The sequence below is a fragment of the Terrapene carolina genome, unplaced genomic scaffold, assembly GCF_002925995.2.
Source record: "Terrapene carolina triunguis isolate 2854851 unplaced genomic scaffold, T_m_triunguis-2.0 Scaffold122, whole genome shotgun sequence".
Lineage (NCBI taxonomy): Eukaryota > Metazoa > Chordata > Testudines > Emydidae > Terrapene > Terrapene triunguis.
The window spans coordinates 2,166,807-2,186,928 of record NW_020664473.1 but is presented as its reverse complement, the minus strand read 5'-3'; the positions used below and the strand labels follow the sequence as shown (position 1 = coordinate 2,186,928).

General features: G+C 42.3%; 1 protein-coding gene across 20 annotated transcripts in view; it reads right to left on the bottom strand.

Moving 5' to 3' along the window:
- The window catches only part of LOC113406698 (neurexin-1), a 1,188,348-nt gene that overhangs the window by 21,491 nt on the left and 1,146,735 nt on the right, over positions 1-20,122 (bottom strand). The window lies entirely within an intron of this gene.

Genomic DNA, 20,122 nt, shown 5'->3' with positions numbered 1-20,122 from the left:
TCATGAAAATTCTCTTCAGCCATTTTGTTCTAACAAGAATGAGAATATAGAGGGACAAAGTACTTGCATTTAGATGTTATTCTCTTCTCTCTATATCCAATATATAAACTATGAATATATACAGAAAAAAATGGCGGTATAAATCCTAGCCAAAACAGAGCATATTAAATTTATTGTAATTGCAGACACCATCAGAGGTGCATGAATATTTTTTTTGCAATAATTATATTTGCATTCTTAAGAGTAGCTACAGCACCATATCAACTGCTACAGAATATTTACAACTGCTCAGGAAAAAGACCTGAGTATCATTTATCATAGAATCATAGAATATCAGGATTGGAAGGGACCTCAGGAGGTCATCTGGTACAACCCCTTGATCAAAGCAGGACCTAATCCCCAACTAAATCATCCCAGCCAGGGCTTCATCAAGCCTGACCTTATAAACCTCTAAGGAAGAAGATTCCACCACCTCCCTAGGTAACCCATTCCAGTGCTTCACCACCCTCCTAGTGAAAAAGTTTTTCCTAATATCCAACCTAAAGCTCCCCCACTGCAACTTGAGACCATTACTCCTTGTTCTGTCATCTGGTACCACTGAGAACAGTCTAGATCCATCCTCTTTGGAGCCCCCTTTCAGGTAGTTGAAAGCAGCTATCAATTCCCCCCTTGTTCTTCTCTTCTGCAGATTTGTAGACAGCTACATGAAAACATATGCTCGATGTATAGTCATGCTCAAAAAAGCAAACAAAATGATCGGATGTATGAAGCATGGGTTAGAAAATAACACTGATAATATTAGAATCTCTTATATAAAAGGGAATACTGTATCTAGTTCTGATAACTATATTTCAGAAAGGATAGAGCAGAAACAGAATGGTTGCAGATATGGGTTACCAAAATTATTAGAGGCATTAAAGATTTCCATAGGAAAAGACTGAATAGAGGGGGACTATTTAATTTGCAGAGGAGACAAATAAGAGGGCACATGATAGAGGTGTACAAAATAGTGAGTGGTACACTGAAGAGAAATTGGGCACTCCTATTTAGCTTCTTATAGTACAACAACAAGAGGATATTCAATGAAACTGAAAGCCAACAATTTAAAAACTGATAAAGAGAAATACTTCTTTATACAATGTACAATTTCTGTGTACAGGTCTTAGTTGGATTAAGAAACTAATAGATATTTATAAACCTGATGAAAACATCCACAGTTACATTAGAAATAGAAGAACTAGATAAGTGGTATCTACTTAAGTCAAACACTTAGGGCAGAGGTAGGCAACCTATGGCATGCGTGCCGAAGGCAGCACGCGAGCTGACTTTCAGTGGCACTCACACTGCCCGGGTCCTGGCCACCGATCCGGGGGCCTCTGCATTTTAATTTAATTTTAAATGAAGCTTCTTAAACATTTTTAAAACCTTATTTGCTTTACATACAACAATAGTTTAGTTATATATTATAGACTTATAGAAAGAGACTTTCTAAAAACGTTAAAATGTATTACTGGCATGCGAAACCTTAAATTAGAGTGAATAAATGAAGACTCGGCACACCACTTCTGAAAGGTTGCTGACCCCTGACTTAGAGTATGTCTATACTGCAATTAAAAACCCTCAATGGACCCTTGCAAGCTGACTCAGGCTTCGGCTTGTAGGACTGTTTAATTATGGTGTAGACGTTTGGGCTCAAGCTGGACACCAGGGTCTAGGATTCTGTGAGGTGGAAGAGTCCCAGAGGTCAGGCTGCAGCCCAAACCCAAACATTTACACTGCAATTAAACAGCCCCTTAGCTCAAGCCCTGCAAGCCCGAGTCAGCTGGCACCGGTGAGCTGCGGGTGTCTAATTGCAGTGTAGACATACCATTAGTGATGTTGTTAATAAAGAACTTTCTCTATCATCAAGTTATTCCATAATTGTCCATTTCAAGGTTACTTTTACATTCCCATGAAACATTTGGCACTGGCCACAGTTGGAGATATGATACACTGGTACATGGACCTCAGGCTGCAGCTGGAATATAGTCATTTCTATGGTCCTATATGGTACTTACCCAAACTGTGAGATGCAGAATATATTCATCAGAGTGGAATCTTACATTTAAGCACTTTTTGCAATGAATAAAGTGAGGAAATCTGTTCCATGTTCAGCTTTTAAACCTATGAGGAATATCACTTTGATGTAACACTTTTATTTCTCTACAGATGTTTAGCAATGTTGTTTATTATTCTTCCAGTTGAAGTTTTACAGCAAAGAATGTTTATTATAATAGGCTTATTCTTTGATGTGCCTCACAAATATGAAGGACCATATGCTTACAACACTCTTATGAGGTAGGGAAGTGCTATTATCCCCATTTTACAGGTGGAGGACTGAGGCACAGGGAAATTAAGTGACTGACCCAAAGTCACACAAGAAGTCTATGGAAGACATCATAGTCCAGTGCCTAAACCACAGAACCACCCTTCCACAGGGAAAACCACATTGTAAATCTATGAGATTGGCAAAGAGACTGGGAGATATAGGAAGAGAGAGAGAGACAAAAAAATGTAGTCTTTTTTTCTATACCATATAGACAAAATTGGAACTGTAGGTACCTACAAATATCCTAATACATTCCCGGGGGGGACATTTACTGAGACAATTTAAGGCTGCACATTAATACCTCCCTCCATTTTTGAAAAATGGCCTAAGACGACTCTGCAGCTGAAAACCAACCAACCTCAAAAACATGGAAATAAAAAGTTAAGCTACTGCTTTAAGAAACAAACAAAACTGAAAAACCATGGAAAATCAGCATGAGTCAATCAAACACTCTTAGCTATGTCCACATAGTCTCATCTTTACATCTTTCCTCCTACTTGTAACACTGAAGACATTCTCTTTGTGCAGTCTGCAGATGCCCAATCAAAAAGTTACATCTGTGGTATGACACTTTGTCACCACTCTAACCTTTGCTCTTTCTAGCTAAGACCCATAAGTTGCATGCCTAAGAAGTTTCTATGTATTATTTTGATGCAAAACTGTAACATTTGTACAAGTAGTGGGACAGGGAATATTAATGCGTAGCAGAAAATGAGATTCTCTGCTATTCCATTGGTGTAATCAGGAATTGTTAAAGAATGTCTTTCGGCATGGACTACGCATTTCTGTAAAGAAGGTCATAATCTGAGCAACCCCTGTATGACTCATATGAAAGTGTGTGATGGATGGATAAAATTGTCTCTGGTTGTTCTGAGGGGAGGGCTGCAAGGGCAGAGTTAAATGTTCTTAGGTGATGTTAAACTCTGCTTTTCAATGCAGTTTGCAATGCACTTGAAATTATCAGAAAGAATTCTAAACTGTCAAAGGGATTTTATTCCTTCTGCATCTGAAAGAATGAGGATTTTTTCTGCATGTTTACTTACAAGGGATAAAAGTGGTTTTCTAATGTAGTTGGAACTTTATATATGAAGAGAGAACTACTGAGTGTATTTAATAGAGATCTATGAAAATTCCAGCTCTTGGTCACTTAAGGAGCATTAATGAGCAGAAAGAGGTGTTCTTGATTCTATTGTATGTAAATAAATTAATGCTCGGTTTTCTTTTAAAAAATTGTGATACAACATGCAAACCAGCATATATGCCAAGAAAGATCTCACTACAACTGCTGAATATTCAAGTCAATTATATGTGTAAAACTGATTTTGTAACAATGCAGGTTTAAAAGCACTCAGTCATATACCAGGATTGGACTGAAGGTGGAAGGGGCAAGATGATGTAAGAATTGTTTTCTTCCATGAAAAACACTTCCAAAATATTTGCAGTTTAAATATCAATTAACTATGTGTCACAAAAACAAACAAACAAACAAATTAAAACCAAAAACCCAACATTGTTTACAAAGAGAGGGCAAGGAAAGAGTGAAAGCTAAGTGGAGTGGCATTGATCAAAGTTAGCAATGAATGCTATTGAAGTGCTGAAGTCATTTTTATAATGGATTAAACATTAGCTCTAATTATATCAAATATGAAAAATATATATAAAAATAAAATACTATGAGCCAAATACTAGTCCTTTCTCCAACAAACCTCCCATTTACTTCAATACTTCAATTACTGCCTAGATCAGGGGTAGACAACCTATGGCACGCGTGCCGAAGGTGGCACATGAGCTGATTTTCAGTGGCACTCACACTGCCCGGGTCCTGGCCACCGACCCTGGGTCTGGGGAGCTCTGCATTTTAATTTAATTTTAAATGAAGCTTCTTAAACATTTTTAAAACCTTATTTGCTTTACATACAACAATAGTTTAGTTATATATTATAGACTTATAGAAAGAGACCTTCTAAAAATGTTAAAATGTATTATTGGCACGCGAAACCTTAAATTAGAGTGAATAAATGAAGACTTGGCACACCACTTCTGAAAGGTTGCCGACCCCTGGCCTAGATAAAGGCAGTAGGATTTAGCTCTAGAGTTCTAAGACTGCTAACAGGTCGGTCCAGATAAATAATATCAGGAAGAGTAAAAGGTCTACGTTAAACTTACTGTAAATTGCCTTTTTCTGGTGATTTTTAATGTGACAAAGAGAGTTCAAATACATTAATTTTCCAAAATGAATTGCACTTGTTACCACCCATGATAAACATTACCAATTTACAGGACAGCTGCACCAAGCATTTTCATTAAACAAGGATTTTAAAATCAGAGCAAAATCCCCCCCTATTTGCAGTGAGTGTCTAACAGGATAACATAAAAGCTCGTGTCATCATAATATGAAAATCAGATTAGAATGTCTCTTGGGTGAATTGTTCAATTCATTTTAACAATGATAATCTAGTTGTAAGAGATTTTTGTTTTTAAATGGCAGGTGTACATCCTGGAAGGCCAACCCTGATTTCATTAGTTTTTTCTTTTCTTTGTGCATTACCATATTTTTAGGAGAGTTCAACTTAAATGATTGTGCAGTGTTTAAGACAGAGTTTATTTTGTGATGTCCGGCTATTTAAAAAGTTGGACATTTGTGACATTTAAAAAAAAAGATGGTCAGAAAAGTTCATAATTATCAGACCTATATAAAAATTGGCAAAAATCACACATTGTAAAGGCTGGAAGTTGAGGAATAACTCCACATTTAGGCTCTGACCCTTACTTACTCACAAGAGTAGTCTCTCTGAAGCCTACATGATTACCTACATGAATAAGGGCTGCTTGCAATAATAAAGGTTAGAGGATTTGGCTCTTAGTCATCACAGTGGAAATACAAAATGTCACCCAGCTGCAATCTTGCTTGGGGAAGGGAATGGTGATTGTTTCAAAGGAAGCTGCTGGCCAGTCTTTCCAGCTCAAATAATTATGGCTTACTTGTGGCATTAGATACAATAACAGACTCTACAGCAGTGGATAAATATCAAACAGTCTCATGGGCTCTGGCCATTGGATGCTGATGATATGAGACTCTTTTCTGATAATACTTGGCTAACACTAGATTGCAGAAAACAACTGGGGATGAAGTAAGAATATGAAGTTGTGTATATAGTGAACAGGGGGCAGCAAACAGGAGAGTTTGAGAGGGAGTTTGTAGGAGTAAGAAAGACTAAAAGCAGCATGGTTTGGAAAGACTGTGTCACCAATGCCAACATTGCTCCTGACTCCTCCACCTGCCCCTGTGTCCAGACTGAAAACCTGACCATGGATGCCTTACCCAGGTCCTGGTGTAGATATGCGGAGACTGTGGCCTGCATTACCCCATCATGGAAAGCAATGCTGGGGGGACCATCCAGTGTGAGAGATGCCTACTGTAGGATTTTTCAGGAAGTAGGTAGGAGAGCTACAGGAGGAGGTGGCTACGCTGAGGAGCATCCGTGCACAGGCAGGGGCGGCTCTATGTATTTTGCCGCCCCAAGCACGGCAGTCAGGCGACTTTCGGCAGCATGCCTGCGGGAGGTCCACTGGTAACGCGGATTCGGCGGCATGCCTGCGGAAGGTCCACTGGTAACGCGGATTTGGCGGCATGCCTGCGGGAGGTCCACTGGTAACGCAGATTCGGTGGCATGCCTGCGGGAGGTCCGCCGGTCCCACGCCTTCGGTGTACCCACTGCCGAATTGCCGCCGAAGCCCAGGACCAGCGGACCTCCCACAGGCATGCCGCCGAAGGCAGCCTGACTGCCGCCCTCATGGCGACTGGCAGGCCGCCCCCCGCGGCTTGCCACCCCAGGCACGCACTTGGTGCGCTGGTGCCTGGAGCCGCCCCTGTACACAGGAAGAGTTAATTGAAAACATGCATATGGAGACCTCAAAGTTTGAGGACAAAATCCAGCTGGAGAGTAATGCAGTAGCACCACCAGAGGAGGAGGAAGCTGCTCCTTCACAGGGAGGAACTTGGATGCTGCTTACTTCTGGCAGCAGGCAGTGCTCCATCCCTGCTCCCAAACCATGGTCCATAGAGACAAAAAAAATGGTACGCTGCCCTGGCAATGAGGTGGTGGAGGAGAAGCCATGTGCCCCCAAAGCTGGGATGATCACCACTACCACTCCCAACAGAAACAAAGGGTGGCGGTCAGTGACTGCCTTCTAAGGGGGACAGAGGCATCCATCTGCAGGCCTGACCTGGCATCCCAGGAAGTGTGCTGACTGCCAGGGACCTGTATACAAGACATTGTGGTATGGAAAGATTGCTGAAGATCATCCAGCCCTCTGACTACTACCACATTTTTCTCATCCATGTGGGCACTAATGATATGGCAAAGCATGACCTGAGCAGATCAAAAAGTGACTACAGGGCTCTGGAAGTGAGGGTGAAGGAGTTGGGGGCCTTATGGACTAGTTCAGGGATGTCATTCCATGCTTAGCATAGAGGATAGCATGAAAGAAAGCATGGAGACAATTGTGGAAAAGTGGACTAATGGGTGGTTTCGGATGGTGTTACTGGATGGGCAGAGGGTGTGGGGAGAGGGTCAAAATGGTAACGGACAAGGGCAGATAAGTGGGTAGGCGACGAGATGCTACGGGAATAGCCAGAAAGGTAAAAAAGAGAATTAGGAACATTCAGTGCTTTGAAGACCAAAGGAGAACCGGATTTTGGGAAGGACAGATGACTGACAGTATCAAAAGTGCTGAGTAGGAGGTGAATAAAGTAGAGCCCAGAGATTCAGTTAGGAAGAGGTTGTTAGAGGTCTTGGAGAGAATAAGTGCAATGGAGTGCTGAGAACAGAAGCCGTATTTGAGGATGGAACTAGAGGAACTTGAGGAATTATCCTGGGAGGTTCTCTGGCCTGTGTTGTACAGGAGGTAAGACTAGATGATCTCAATGGTCCCTTCTGGACTTGGAATCTATGTAGTAATGGTTATAGATGGCATGTCACTGAAGCTGGTTGAGGGGTTGGAAAACAGGATGCGAGGTATAAAGATTCTTTATAATATGAGGTATATCAGGCAGGAACTCAGTGACTATAGACAAGGGACCATGGGAAAACATAATTTCAGATGTAGGACTGGGGATTAAACCTCTTCTAATTGTATGTCTCTCCTTTTCCCTAGTTCTTTGTTATCAGCTCTGTTCACACTATCACATCATTTTTTTCCCCTGGGAAGGCATATTAAAATACTTTTGCATCAGCCCAATGAAAATTATCGTAGTTACAACTGATTTTTAGACATGGAGGGCTGCTTTGCCTTAACAAGAAAAAAGTATAGTCCAAGAACCGAGATATAAATAACAGATTGAGAAAACCCACAGATAGATGCTGCTGCCGTCTTAATTACCTATTGCAAATACAGATTTTCCCCCAAACAAACAGTTCATGTAATATTTACAGAAGAAATAATTGTTCAATGCTTACTGTGCTTTTTTTTTTCTTTACTGTTTGGACACATTACACTTCTAAGAAGTAAACTACTTTACTGAAAAGTAATATATCAGATATATTTTTATTTTTTTTAAATGTGGAATAAAATAAGTCAAACCAATGGGAATGCTGGCAGAAACAGGGTATGAAAAATCAGGAAAGAGTTCATGTGGAAAAAAATCAAATTTCATTTTTGGGACTGGATTAACAGCAATTTTCTAGCCAAGACTGTGTAATTTAAATTTAATTTACTGTGCATGCAGCTGAACTCTATGACTGGCTGTTGAAACAGTTGTGAAAAGAAACTCAAATATGTTACATTAATCAGTCCTATTCTTCAGTTAGCTTCTCCCTGGTGTTTATAACCTTCCACACAGTCTGCTGAGAAAGACATAGCAGTGATCTAGCAGTAATATCAGCCCTAGATGACATCCCATTTGGAAAGGGTTCTCTAAATTTGTATTTAACCTGGAATAGGTCAAACAAGTACATCTGTATCAATCTAAACTAGTCTACCCCATATGAAAAGTCTTTTCTCATGCTCACTCTATTGGGAAATGATGTTTCAAAACATGGATATACACAAGACAAGCATATACACAGTATTCATGATTTCATCTATGAACTGTTACAATATTATTGTGCTGTAAGGTGAAAATAAAATAACTGAAGAAAATGTGATAAATGAAGGGAGGGGGGGAGCATCCTTTTATGGACACCCAGCCAGCCAGTTAGCTATAAAATCCCTTTTGGTAGCTGTTCTCTACTTGCTGCTTTAACTGTAAAGGGTTAAAAAAACCCATAGATAAAAAGAATGAAGTGGGGACCTGACCAAAAGAGCCAATGGGAGGACTAGAACTTTTTAAAATTGGGAAAAAACTTTCCCTTTGTCTTTTTGTTGTTGTTCTCCGGAGAGAGGAGAGGCAGAGCAGGAACTGGGCTGAACTATGATGTAGGAAGCTTTAAGCCAGGTATGAAAAACCATGAGATCATACCTAGAGATTGCTTATCTGAAACCTCAGATAGGTAAGTAAGTTAGGAAAGGTCTAGGAAGACGTGATTAGGGTTATTTCTTATTGGCTTGTGGACTCCTCTGTGCTAACCCCAGGTGCTTTTGTTTTGCTTGTAACCTTTAAGCTGAACCTCAAGAGAGCTATCTTGATGCTTAATTTTTGTAATTGTTTTTTTTTAATCTAGCAAGAAGCCTAAGTTCCAGATGTATTTCCTTTCTTTGTGTTTTTAATAAAATTTACCTTTTTTAAGAACAGGGTTGGATTTTTGTGTCCCTAGGAGGTTTGTGCATATGTTGTTTAATTAGCTGGTGACAACAGCTGATTTCCTTTGTTTTGTTTTGTTTTTCAGTTCTTCCCCGGTGTGTGTGTGTGTGTTTGTGAGAAAGGGCTTGAGGGTACCCCACAGGAAGGAATTCCTAAGTGCGCCTTTCTGGGTTCTCAAAAGTTTTTTTTTTTTTGCATTTGGGTGGTGGCAGCATCTACCCATCCAAGGTCAGAGAGAAGCTGTAACCTTGGGAGTTTAATACAAGCTCGGAGTGGCCAGTATTAATTTTTAGAATCCTTGAGGGGCCCCCACCTTCTGCACTCGAAGTGCTACAGTGGAGAATTAGCCCTGACATGGTGGCAGTGCAGTGGGGTCATTTTGAACCAGAAGCACAAACCTCAGGATTTTAAAAGGACACATTTTTCCTTTTAGCAGCCTGCAAAGCCAGGGAGTTTTCTTCTTTTCTTTTCTTTTCTTTTCTTTTCTTTGCTGCCTGAGATGGAACAGGCACAGAAAGAGTCCAACCTGCCAAGCCAGGGAGTCCAACAAGCAGACCTCATAATCTTCAAGAGGATTGCTTAAGCAATTTAAAATTTCTCAGTACAAAATAATAAATGATAAATGTTGATGAGATAAAGAAATCTGTATCTGGGGATGAACAACCTATGGATTCTACCATCCTAAACAAGCATATTGGCCTTTGGCCACACTTACTTGTAGTTAGAAAGATAAAAAAAAAAAAAAACTTTGCATGTCCCTTTTGCAGCTATTTTTATGAATGCCATGATCAGAGAGAGACACACAATTAGGTAATGAAAGAAACACAGTCAGTGTGTGTGTGTGTGTGGGGTGACAAATGGTTGGTGTTTCACAAATAGTAGACAGTACTCCATCATGGAATCTGTTACAATATAGAATACTGAACACTAGTTCACTCCCACCATGTAAATGGAGGTTTCGTTTTGTGGATATCCAAGCATAATATATGTCATTGTTTACCTACAGTGGAGTGGAGCAGTACTAATATAATACTCTTCCAGAAGGGAATATGGTAGTAACAAAGATGGCAGATGGACCCCCGTCTCTTGGGTCAGAATAACTAAGCTAGTCACAGGAAGGTGAACATTGTACCACTCTTTGTATCATTCCCCCTGCATAGGGAGGGAAGACAGGCAGTATTACCAGGGATGAACCATTTTAAATCCTTCTAGGGGCTGAAATAATGTGTTGAATCTTTCTATCTAATTGCTTTCCTCCCCCACGCATCAAAACTCAATTTCGGGGTTACAAAGGGAGTCTGTACTGCACCAACAGTCAAAAGGAAGTTGAAGCTGACATGCCAATAACTCTTAGAAATGTGAACTCTTAAAATACTGAGCAGTATCAAACCCACCATTAAAAATAAGCATTCAATGTAACAGCCCATTGTTCCAGTGTGCTTTGAATTTCTGGTATTTATAATGCAACTAATCCAAATCTCAAAGTCAAGGACTGGTGCAAGTATTTGGAAAAACACTTATCAATAACAATGGGCAAGAGAGTGCTCTATGGAGCTTCTTTCTGAATGTGTAAAACTCCCATTAAAACTAATGAAAGTGAGACACACATGCATTGAAAGGAGAATATGTTTAAATGACTTTCAGTAAGAAGTAGAATCTTCATTCAGTGGCTGGCCTACTGTAGTGTTTTTACACGTGTTTGGATTTGTCAGTTTAATTTCATAATGGCATAAAAACAAACAAACAAAAAACCCAGCTCTACTCTCTTTTTACAAAATAATTGCATTAACTAGTCACAGGTGAAATAAACTATTGGAAAGTCAGCATGGGACCAAATTCTGTGTGTCCAGGAGCTGCTTCTATTGACTTTACTTGGAAGTACATGTACACATTAAATGGCATCATTTGGCCCTCAAGACCCTATATACCATTGACTGGTATACAGGCTTGATTTTTTCTGAAAAAGGAACATTCAGTCTGAATATGAAACAGGAGGAAATAAAAATCTACAATCACCATTTGACTAGTAAATGTTTCTTACAGTCAGCACCTTTGTACAGCGATTTCAATGGACATTATAGGTGGCACAGGTAGCAATGCCTATAGCTAGTGTTGTCAAACACTTTCTATTATAAGACCCAGTTTACAGTTGTTTAGAATTTTTCCAGACTGTAACTATTTGGGCTGAAATTTTCCATGCTGGGTGTCTCCCTGATATTGATTTTTTTTTTAAAGGTTTTAACTAAAATGGTTTAATCATTTCTCAGAAGGAGATTTGGGAAAAATGAATTGTTTTGCAATGTTAAGAAAATTCTTATAACTGTTTTATTGAGAAACTCTAGCACCTTCATGGTTTGAAGCAAGGACTTGAAGTTTGGTAGACAGGTTGTGTGTCACTTTGGTGTCAGGGATGAGCCTTTTGCCACCTGTATGAAAATCTACCAAAATTTGGCCAAGCTATAAGCCTGTAAAAAATTTCAGTTTGCACATGCTCAGTAAAGTCTTGTTAGAGATTCTATGAGCACTTCATCCCAGGGATGCAAGGGCTGAGCAGGACTTTCTCTGCAATGGCTACTATCTGCATTTGTGAGGGCATGGTAACTGAAAGCAGGGAGATTGTCTGTCCTGTGCTCTCAATGCTACCCAGACATCCCAGGCAGTGTGGAAGAAAAAAAGAAAGGAAAAAAAAGCACCATGATTCAGGTGCAAAGGATCTTGGCCTGGGAGGTGAGGGGGGAGGAGGTGATGAGATGGGAGTTAGGGGCAAGGGGCTAGGGTGTGTGAGAGATGACTGGGACCAAGAGCCAGGTGGGAGGGGGCTGGGACAACTTGCTGTGGGAGTGGGCTTGGGGGGAGGGGCAACTGAGACTGGAATATAGAGCTGAGGGGGATTGGGACAAGAAGCTGAGTGCAGGTAGGGTTGGGGAGGACTGAACTAAGGCGCTGGAGGGGCGATTGGGATGAGGAGCTGGGGGAAGGTGGTGACTAGGCCAAGGAACCAAGTGGGAAGGAGAGGTGGGGACTGGGACTAGGATAAAAACAGGCTAGATGAGCCAAGAGCAAAAAGGTCTGTGACTATTAGAGAACACTCCCATGAGAACCCAGAACAAAACCCAGGATTCCTAAGTCTTATTATTCCTCTATTGTGAAATGCACTAGCAAAGAGTGGGTGTGTGCTTGCATGATCCCCTGCTAGTGGGTAGGCCATGGAGCAGATGACAATCTACTACTGCTATCTCAAGTTTACTCAAGTACCCTGTTTACTCAAGTACCAGAGGTCTATGCAGTGGATCTAATGGTTCCAACCCTGCTAATGACCCATGTGGGCATCAAAGTGATGCCACAGTTTGCTTTTTTTAGAACCCAGGACATTACATATAAAAAACTACATTAAAAGAATGTTAAGTACAAAGTTAAGCACTCAAAAAGTTAGAACTTGCCAGAATTAAGGTTGCCTGTGCAATCTTAATTTGATCCCCTTGTGCGGAGGCATTATGACACAGTTTTTTTATTAGATATTGGTGTAGCTTGATAATGCCATGCTACATTTCCTCAGATAGTGTAAATCTATGTAGTGCTGTTGACTTCAGGGGAGTTACACCAGCTGTGAATATAGCCCATAAAGTTATGGGAAATTACTTTTAAAATCTGAAAAAAGTTCAAGTAATTTTCTGAATTTTTATCTGTTTAAAACTGATTAATATTAGGAATGCAACATGGAATTTATGCAATTACTCAGAATATGGTACAGAATTTAAAACAGAACAGGTTGGGAAATTATTGCTTAATACAAAACCAAGTTCAGTAAATTCCTATTTGTATTTTGATAACGTCTTGTCATTCTTTGGTACGATTTTTACAAGATACACCCTCTTAAAATCATAATGATTTCATGGTTAAATTACAAAAATACTAAAAGGTGAATTGATCAAAGACTAAACAACAAGAAACGGTGAAGTTGCTCATTAAAATTCAAAGACATTTAGCAAACTCTTGAGTCAAATTCAGAGGTGAGTCTAAGAAAGTCTACAGGGAGTCTTTGTTGTTGTAACTTACTCTTTCTTCTGGACCCCTAGATGAGCATGCTATGTCAAGACAAATTATGACTAAACTCCAATAGCCTTATTTTCTTAGGGCTTGTCTACATGGAAAAGTTATACACCTCTACCCTGATATAACGTGACCCGATATAACATGAATTCGGATATAATGCGGTAAAGCAGTGCTCAGGAGGGGCGGAGGGGGCTGCACACTCCGGCGGATCAAAGTAAGTTCGATATAACGCAGTTTCACCTATAATGCAGTAAGATTTTTTGGCTCCTGAGGACAGCGTTATAACGGGGTAGAGGTATACTAATATAAGGTAAGGAGTGCAATTAAAGCAATACAATTATATTTGTGTAACTCCCCATGTAGACACACTTTCTCTGGATTAAAAACTGGCTTTTTTCAGTTTATTTTATGCTGCTATGGAAAGGATTTAAACTAAACCAAAAAAAGCCACTCTTAACCTGGAATAACTGTATCCACATAGGGAGACATGCCAGTATAACTATCACAGTTTAATTATGCTTGTATAGCTGTATAGCCCTTAAACTGGTCTCACCTGCATCCCTGCTATGACTGGAGCATTGTCATGGATGGGTATAAACTGTTCAGGAAGGACAGACAGGGGAGGAAAGGTGGAGGAGTTGCACTGTATGTAAGAGACCGGTATGATTGCTCAGAGCTCCAGTATGAAATTGGAGAAAAGCCTGTTGAGAATCTTTGGGTCACGTTTAGAAGTGAGAGCAACAAGGGTGATGTCATGGTGGGCATGTGCTATAGACCACCAGATCAGGAGGATGAGGTAGACAAAGCTTTCTTCAGACAAATAACTGAAGTTTCCAGAACACAGGTCCTGGTTCTCATGACGGACTTCAATCACCCTGACATCTGCTGGGAGAGCAATACAGCAGTGCACAGACAATCCAGGAACTTTTTGGAGAGTGTTGGGGACAACTTCCTGGTGCAACTACTGTAGGAACCAACCAAGGGTCGTTCTCCTCTTGACCTGTTGCTTACAAACAGGGAAGAATGGGGAGGGGAAGCAGAAGTGCAACCTGGGCAGCAGTGACCGGGAGATGGTTGAGTTCAGGATCCTCACAAAAGGAAGAAAGGAGAGTAGCAAAATATGGACCCTGGACTTCAGAAAAGCAGACTTTGACTCCCTTCGGGAACTGATGGACAGGATCCCCTGGGAGGCTAATATGATAGAGAAAGGAGTCCAGGAGAGCTGGCTGTATTTTAAAGAAGCCTTATTGAGGGCACAGAAACAAACCATCCCAATGTGCAGAAAGAATAGCAAATATGGCAGGCGACCAGCTTGGCTTAACAGTGATGAAAGAACAGGTTAAGGACTATTTAGAAAAGCTGGAAATGCACAAGTCCATGGGTCTGGATCTAATGCATCCGAGGATGCTGAGGGAATTGTCTGATGTGATTGCAGAGCCATTGGCCATTATCTTTGAAAACTCGTGGTAATTGGGGGATGTCCGGGACAATTGGAAAAAAGGAAATATAGTGCCCATCTTTAAAAAAAGGAAGAAGGAGAACCCGAGGAACTACAGACCGGTCAGCCTTACCTCAGTCCCTGGAAAAATCATGGAGCAGGTCCTCAAGGAATCCATTTTGAAGCACTTGGAGGAGAGGAAGGTGATCAAGAACAGTCAACATGGATTCACCAAGGGCAACTCCTTCCTCACCAACTTAATTGCCCTCTATGATGAGATAACTGGCTCTGTGGATATGGGGAAAACAGTGGACATGATCTATCTTGACTTTAGCAAAGCTTTTGATACGGTCTCCCACAGTATTCTTGCCAACAAGTTTAAAAAGTATGGATTGGATGAATGGACTATAAGGTGGATAGAAAATTGGCTAGATTGTCAGGTTCAACGGGTAGTGATCAATGACTCGATGTCTAGTTGGCAGCCGGTATTAAGCGGAGTGCCCCAGGGGTGGGTCCTGGGGCCAGTTTTGTTTAACATCTTTATTAATGATCTGGATGATGGAGTGGATTGCACCCTCAGCAAGTTTGCAGATGACACTAAGCTGGGGGAAGAGGTAGATACACTGGAGCATAGGGATAGGGTCCAGAGTGACCTAGACAAATTGGAGGATTGGGCCAAAAAAAATCTGATGAGGTTCAACAAGAACAAGGGCAGAGTTCTGCACTTAGGACGGAAGAATCCCATGCACTGCTGCAGGCTGGGGACCGACTCGCTAAGCAGCAGTTCTGCAGAAAAGGACCTGGGGATTACAGTGGACGAGAAACTGGATATGAGTCAGCAGTGTGCCCTTGCTGCCAAGAAGGCTAATGGCATATTGGGCTGCATTAGTAGGAACATTGCCAGCAGATCGAGGGAAGTGATTATTCCCCTCTATTCGGCACTGGTGAGGCCACATCTGGAGTATTGCATCCAGTTTTGGTCCTCCTCTACAGAAAGGATGTGGACAAATTGGATAGAGTCCAGTGGAGGGCAACAGAAATGATTAGGGGGCTGGGGCACATAACTTACAAGGAGAGGCTGAGGGAATTGGGCTTGTTTAGTCTGCAGAACAGAAAAGTGATGGGGGATTTGATAACAGCCTTCAACTACCTCAAGGGGGATTCCAAAGAGGATGGAGCTATCAAATCGTCAAATTATAGATGGATCTGCTATCAAATCGTCAAATTATGAATTAATGGGCCAACTAGCTCAAAGGAAGGAAAAGAATCAATGCTTTGTGTGGGATGATGCCTGTCAGACAGTTTTTGACAAATTAAGACACTGGCTAATGTCATCACCTGTGCTTGATGATCCCAACTTTAACCTGCCATTTATAGTGACAACTGATAGAAGCCTGCATGGCCTGCGTGTGGTGCTCAACCAAAGGCAAGAGGGGGCTGAGTGCTTGATCACATATGTGAGCTGGGGTTCAGGAGGTCAGAAAGAATGACAAAAACTACTGTGCTTTTAAACTAGAACTGCTGTGAAGTGGGCTGTCACTGAAAAATGTAAGCATTATTTAGTGTATTCCTAAATTCATGGTGATCTTAGGCCACAATCCACTCTCATACTTGGCAACAGCTAACTTAGGCACAATTGAACACTGGTGGGCAGCCCAACTTGCTGAATTCACGTGTGAAGTACAGTATAAATCTGGTAGGCAGATCATCAATGCAGACAGTCTGTCTAGATTGTCTGATTCCTCTCCTAGAGGCAATGATGAAGATCTGGAGAAAGACTTCCTGTTCATTCCTGAAGATGTTGTGTGGACCTGTTTGTGACTAGAGAATCCAAAGACTGAGGATGAAGTGACTGTAAAGCTGTGGTGGGCAACCGTGGGCCTGGCCACCGCTTCCCGCAGCTCCCATTGGCCGGGAACAGTGAACCGCAGCCGCTGGGAGCTGCGGGCGGCCGTGCAAATGTAAACAAACAGTCTGGCGGCTCACCAGCATCTTGGACCTTGACGGGCCGCGAGTACTCACGGGAGGAGATTCAAACTCTACAATGAGAAGGTGACATCAGACCTATCTTAGTGGCAGTCACTAGTTGAATGAGGCCAGACCAGACATTTGGGGCCAGATACCTGCAGTCTAAGAAGCCAGCCAGACAGTGTGAACAACTTTGTTTACACCATGGAATGCTGTTCTGCGTGACATACCACCCCGAGATGGTGAAAAAGTGCTGCAGTTAATGGTGCCTGTGTTGCTACACTGTTAAGTTTATGAAGCCCAGGAAAGATTCAAGTGCCGCCCACTTGATAAGTAGAGTGTGCATATCCAGCAGCAGGTGTTTGGGTGCCGCTCCTCCCACTGTTTTGCAGCAATGTTGCTCTGTCCTGCAGCTGCTCCCGGGACCCTCCTGCTGGCTGTGCAGAGCGGGGTGTGTGTGCTGATGTCAGGGTGTCCCCCTCCTCCTGCCCTTGAACCCCATCTCCACACAGCAAGGGAGAGGGGACAGCCTGGCTCAGGACTCGGAGCTGCTGCAATCTGAGGTCTGAATGGTGAATGAGTGAGTGGCTTTCATAAAGAGACAGTGCATGGTTTCTGAGATTTCCCCAGCAGCCAGCTCACACAGTCTCTCTGTCTCTCTCTCAAACACGCGCACTCTCTCTCTCTCCTCCCCCCCCCACCGTGCATGTACCGCATCTCTGAAGAGTGGGGGAGGGGAGACAGTGCTCAGGACAGAGCAGGAGAGCTTTTGGTGAGTGCCTTAAAGAGATAATGCATGGTGTCTCTCAGAAACATCCCCAGCAGCCAGCACACACATTGTCTCTGTGTCACACATACACACACACACACACATACATTCTGTCACTTTCACACTCACCTCCCAACACATACTTGTATTATTCTTGTTGTTACTTATTGGTACTTCCTGCAATGCACATCTATTCTCTGTAATTTTATTTTTTCAAAGTGTGTTATTTTAGTATTTCACAGAATCATAGAATATCAGGGTTGGAAGGGACCTCAGGAGCTCATCTAGTCCACCCCCCTGCTCAAAGCAGAACCAATCCCCAACTAAATCATCCTAGCCTGACCTTAAAAACCTCTAAGGAAGGAGATTCCACCACCTCCCTAGGTAACCCATTCCAGTGTTTCACCACCCGCCTAGTGAAAAAGTTTTTCCTAATATCCAACCTAGACCTCCCCCACTGCAACTTGAGACCATTACTCCTTGTTCTGTCATCTGGTACCACTGAGAACAGTCTAGATCCATCCTCTTTGGAACCCCCTTTCAGGTAGTTGAAAGCAGCTATCATTCTTCTCTTCTGCAGACTAAATAATCCCAGTTCCCTCAGCCTCGCCTCATAAGTCATGTGCTCCAGGCCCCTAATCATTTTTGTTGCCCTCGGCTGGACTCTTTACATTTTTTCCTCATCCTTCTCATAGCGTGTGGCCCAAAACTGGACACAGTACTCCAGATGAGGCCTCACCAATGTCAAATAGAGGGGAATGATCACGTCCCTCGATCTGCTGGCAATGTTCCTACTTATACAGCCCAAAATGCTGTTAGCCTTCTTGGCAACAAGGGGACACTGCTGACTCATATCCAGCTTCTCGTCCACTGTAACCCCAGGTCCTTTTCTGCAGAACTGCTGCCTAGCCATTCGGTCCCTAGTCTGTAGCAGTGCATGGGATTCTTCCGTCCTAAGTGCAGGACTCTGCACTTGTCCTTGTTGAACCTCATCAGATTTCTTTTGGCCCAATCATCTAATTTGTCTAGGTCCCTCTGTATGCTTTCCCTACCCTCCAGCGTATCTACCACTCCTCCCAGTTTAGTCTCATGTGCACACTTGCTGAGGGTGCAATCCACGCCATCCTCCAGATCATTAATGAAGATATTGAACAAAACCGGTCCCAGGACTAACCCTTGGGGCACTCCACTTGATACCAGCTGCCAACTAGACATTGAGCTGTTGATCACTACCCGATGATCTAGCCAGTTTTCTATCCACCTTATAGTCCATTCATCCAGCCCATACTTCTTTAACTTGCTGGCAAGAATACTGTGGGAGACCGTATCGAAAGCTTTGCTAAAGTCAAGGAATAGCATGTCCACTGCTTTCCCCTCATCCACAGAGCCACTTATCTCATCATAGAAAGCAATTAGGTTAGTCAGGCATGACTTGCCCTTGGTGAATCCATGCTGACTGTTCCTGATCACTTTCCTCTCTTCTAAGTGCTTCAGAATTGATTCCTTTAGGAGTTGCTCTATGATTTTTCCAGGGACTGAGGTGAGGCTGACTGGCCGGCAGTCCCCTGGATCCTCCTTCTTCCCTTTTGGACTGGTTTATGCATTTCATAATTTTTATTTCTCTAACACTTAAATTTAATTCTTTGAGCAGTGAGTTCTAAAATGCCTAACCTGTCCTGGCTGGAGTAATTATCCCTATGGTAACTTTTTAAAAATATATATATTATATCTAGGTTTTTTATTTCTAATGGTGGCACACATCCACACATACCTCGGTGCCTATAACAAAATGTATTCCACACATGGATGGAAAAAATTAGAGGGAACATTGTTTCAGACCCAGACATTTGTAGTGATGCACCAATGTTGGATGAAGTGAAGCATGCCATCTGTAAACTGAAAAACAGACGAGCAGCTAATGCTAAAAGTATCCCCCCAGAGCTGCTAAAATGTGTTATTGACCCTGTAGTGGAATCACTTCTGGCCATCTTTCACCTGTTGTGGAGAACTGGAACGTTGCAACCGCCTGGAAGGACAATATTGTGATCTTACTTTATAAGGGCAAGGGACCACACAGTGAGTGTAAAAGCTACAGGCCTATCACCTTGTTGTCCATGCCAGGGAAGTTGTTTGTGCATATTCTGCTGGCACGTTTGGAGCCCTTGCTACGTCGGAAGTGCCGCCCCCAACTGTCAGGCTTCAGTTTGGCCTCCGCTTGTTGTGAGAGATACACTGAGTTCAAGGGGCCCCTCCACGTAGCGTATGTCGATCTGAAGGCTGCATTTGACTCAGTTGACTGGGTCACATTATGGAAGTCCCAACCACTCTGCTGGACTTGATTAGAGAGCTGCATACTGGAACTACTGCCCATTTGCATCTGGGGAATTCAATGTCGGCACCTGTTGAATCAGTATGTGGAGTCAGGCAGAGCTGTATCTTGGCCACTGCACTCTTTTGTCGGGCAATGTATTTCATAATGCAGCATTCCTTCAGGTCCAAAGGCATTAAGATCTCTCACTCTCAGACCTTGACTATGCTAATGATGTTGTTCTTCTAGTACAGAGCCTCGACAGGTTTCGCAAGGCACTCCAGCAAATTGTGGAGGAGTCGGCTAAGGTTGGCCTCCATGTTTCGTGGACAAAGACAAAGCTGCAAAATCTAGGACCTGGTCCACCTGTGACTCCAATCCCTTTGAATAATGAAACTGTCAAAGCAGTCTCCACCTCTTGCTATGTGGGTTCTATACTCACCAGTTCCTTCAACTCACCATCGGATTGGCATCAC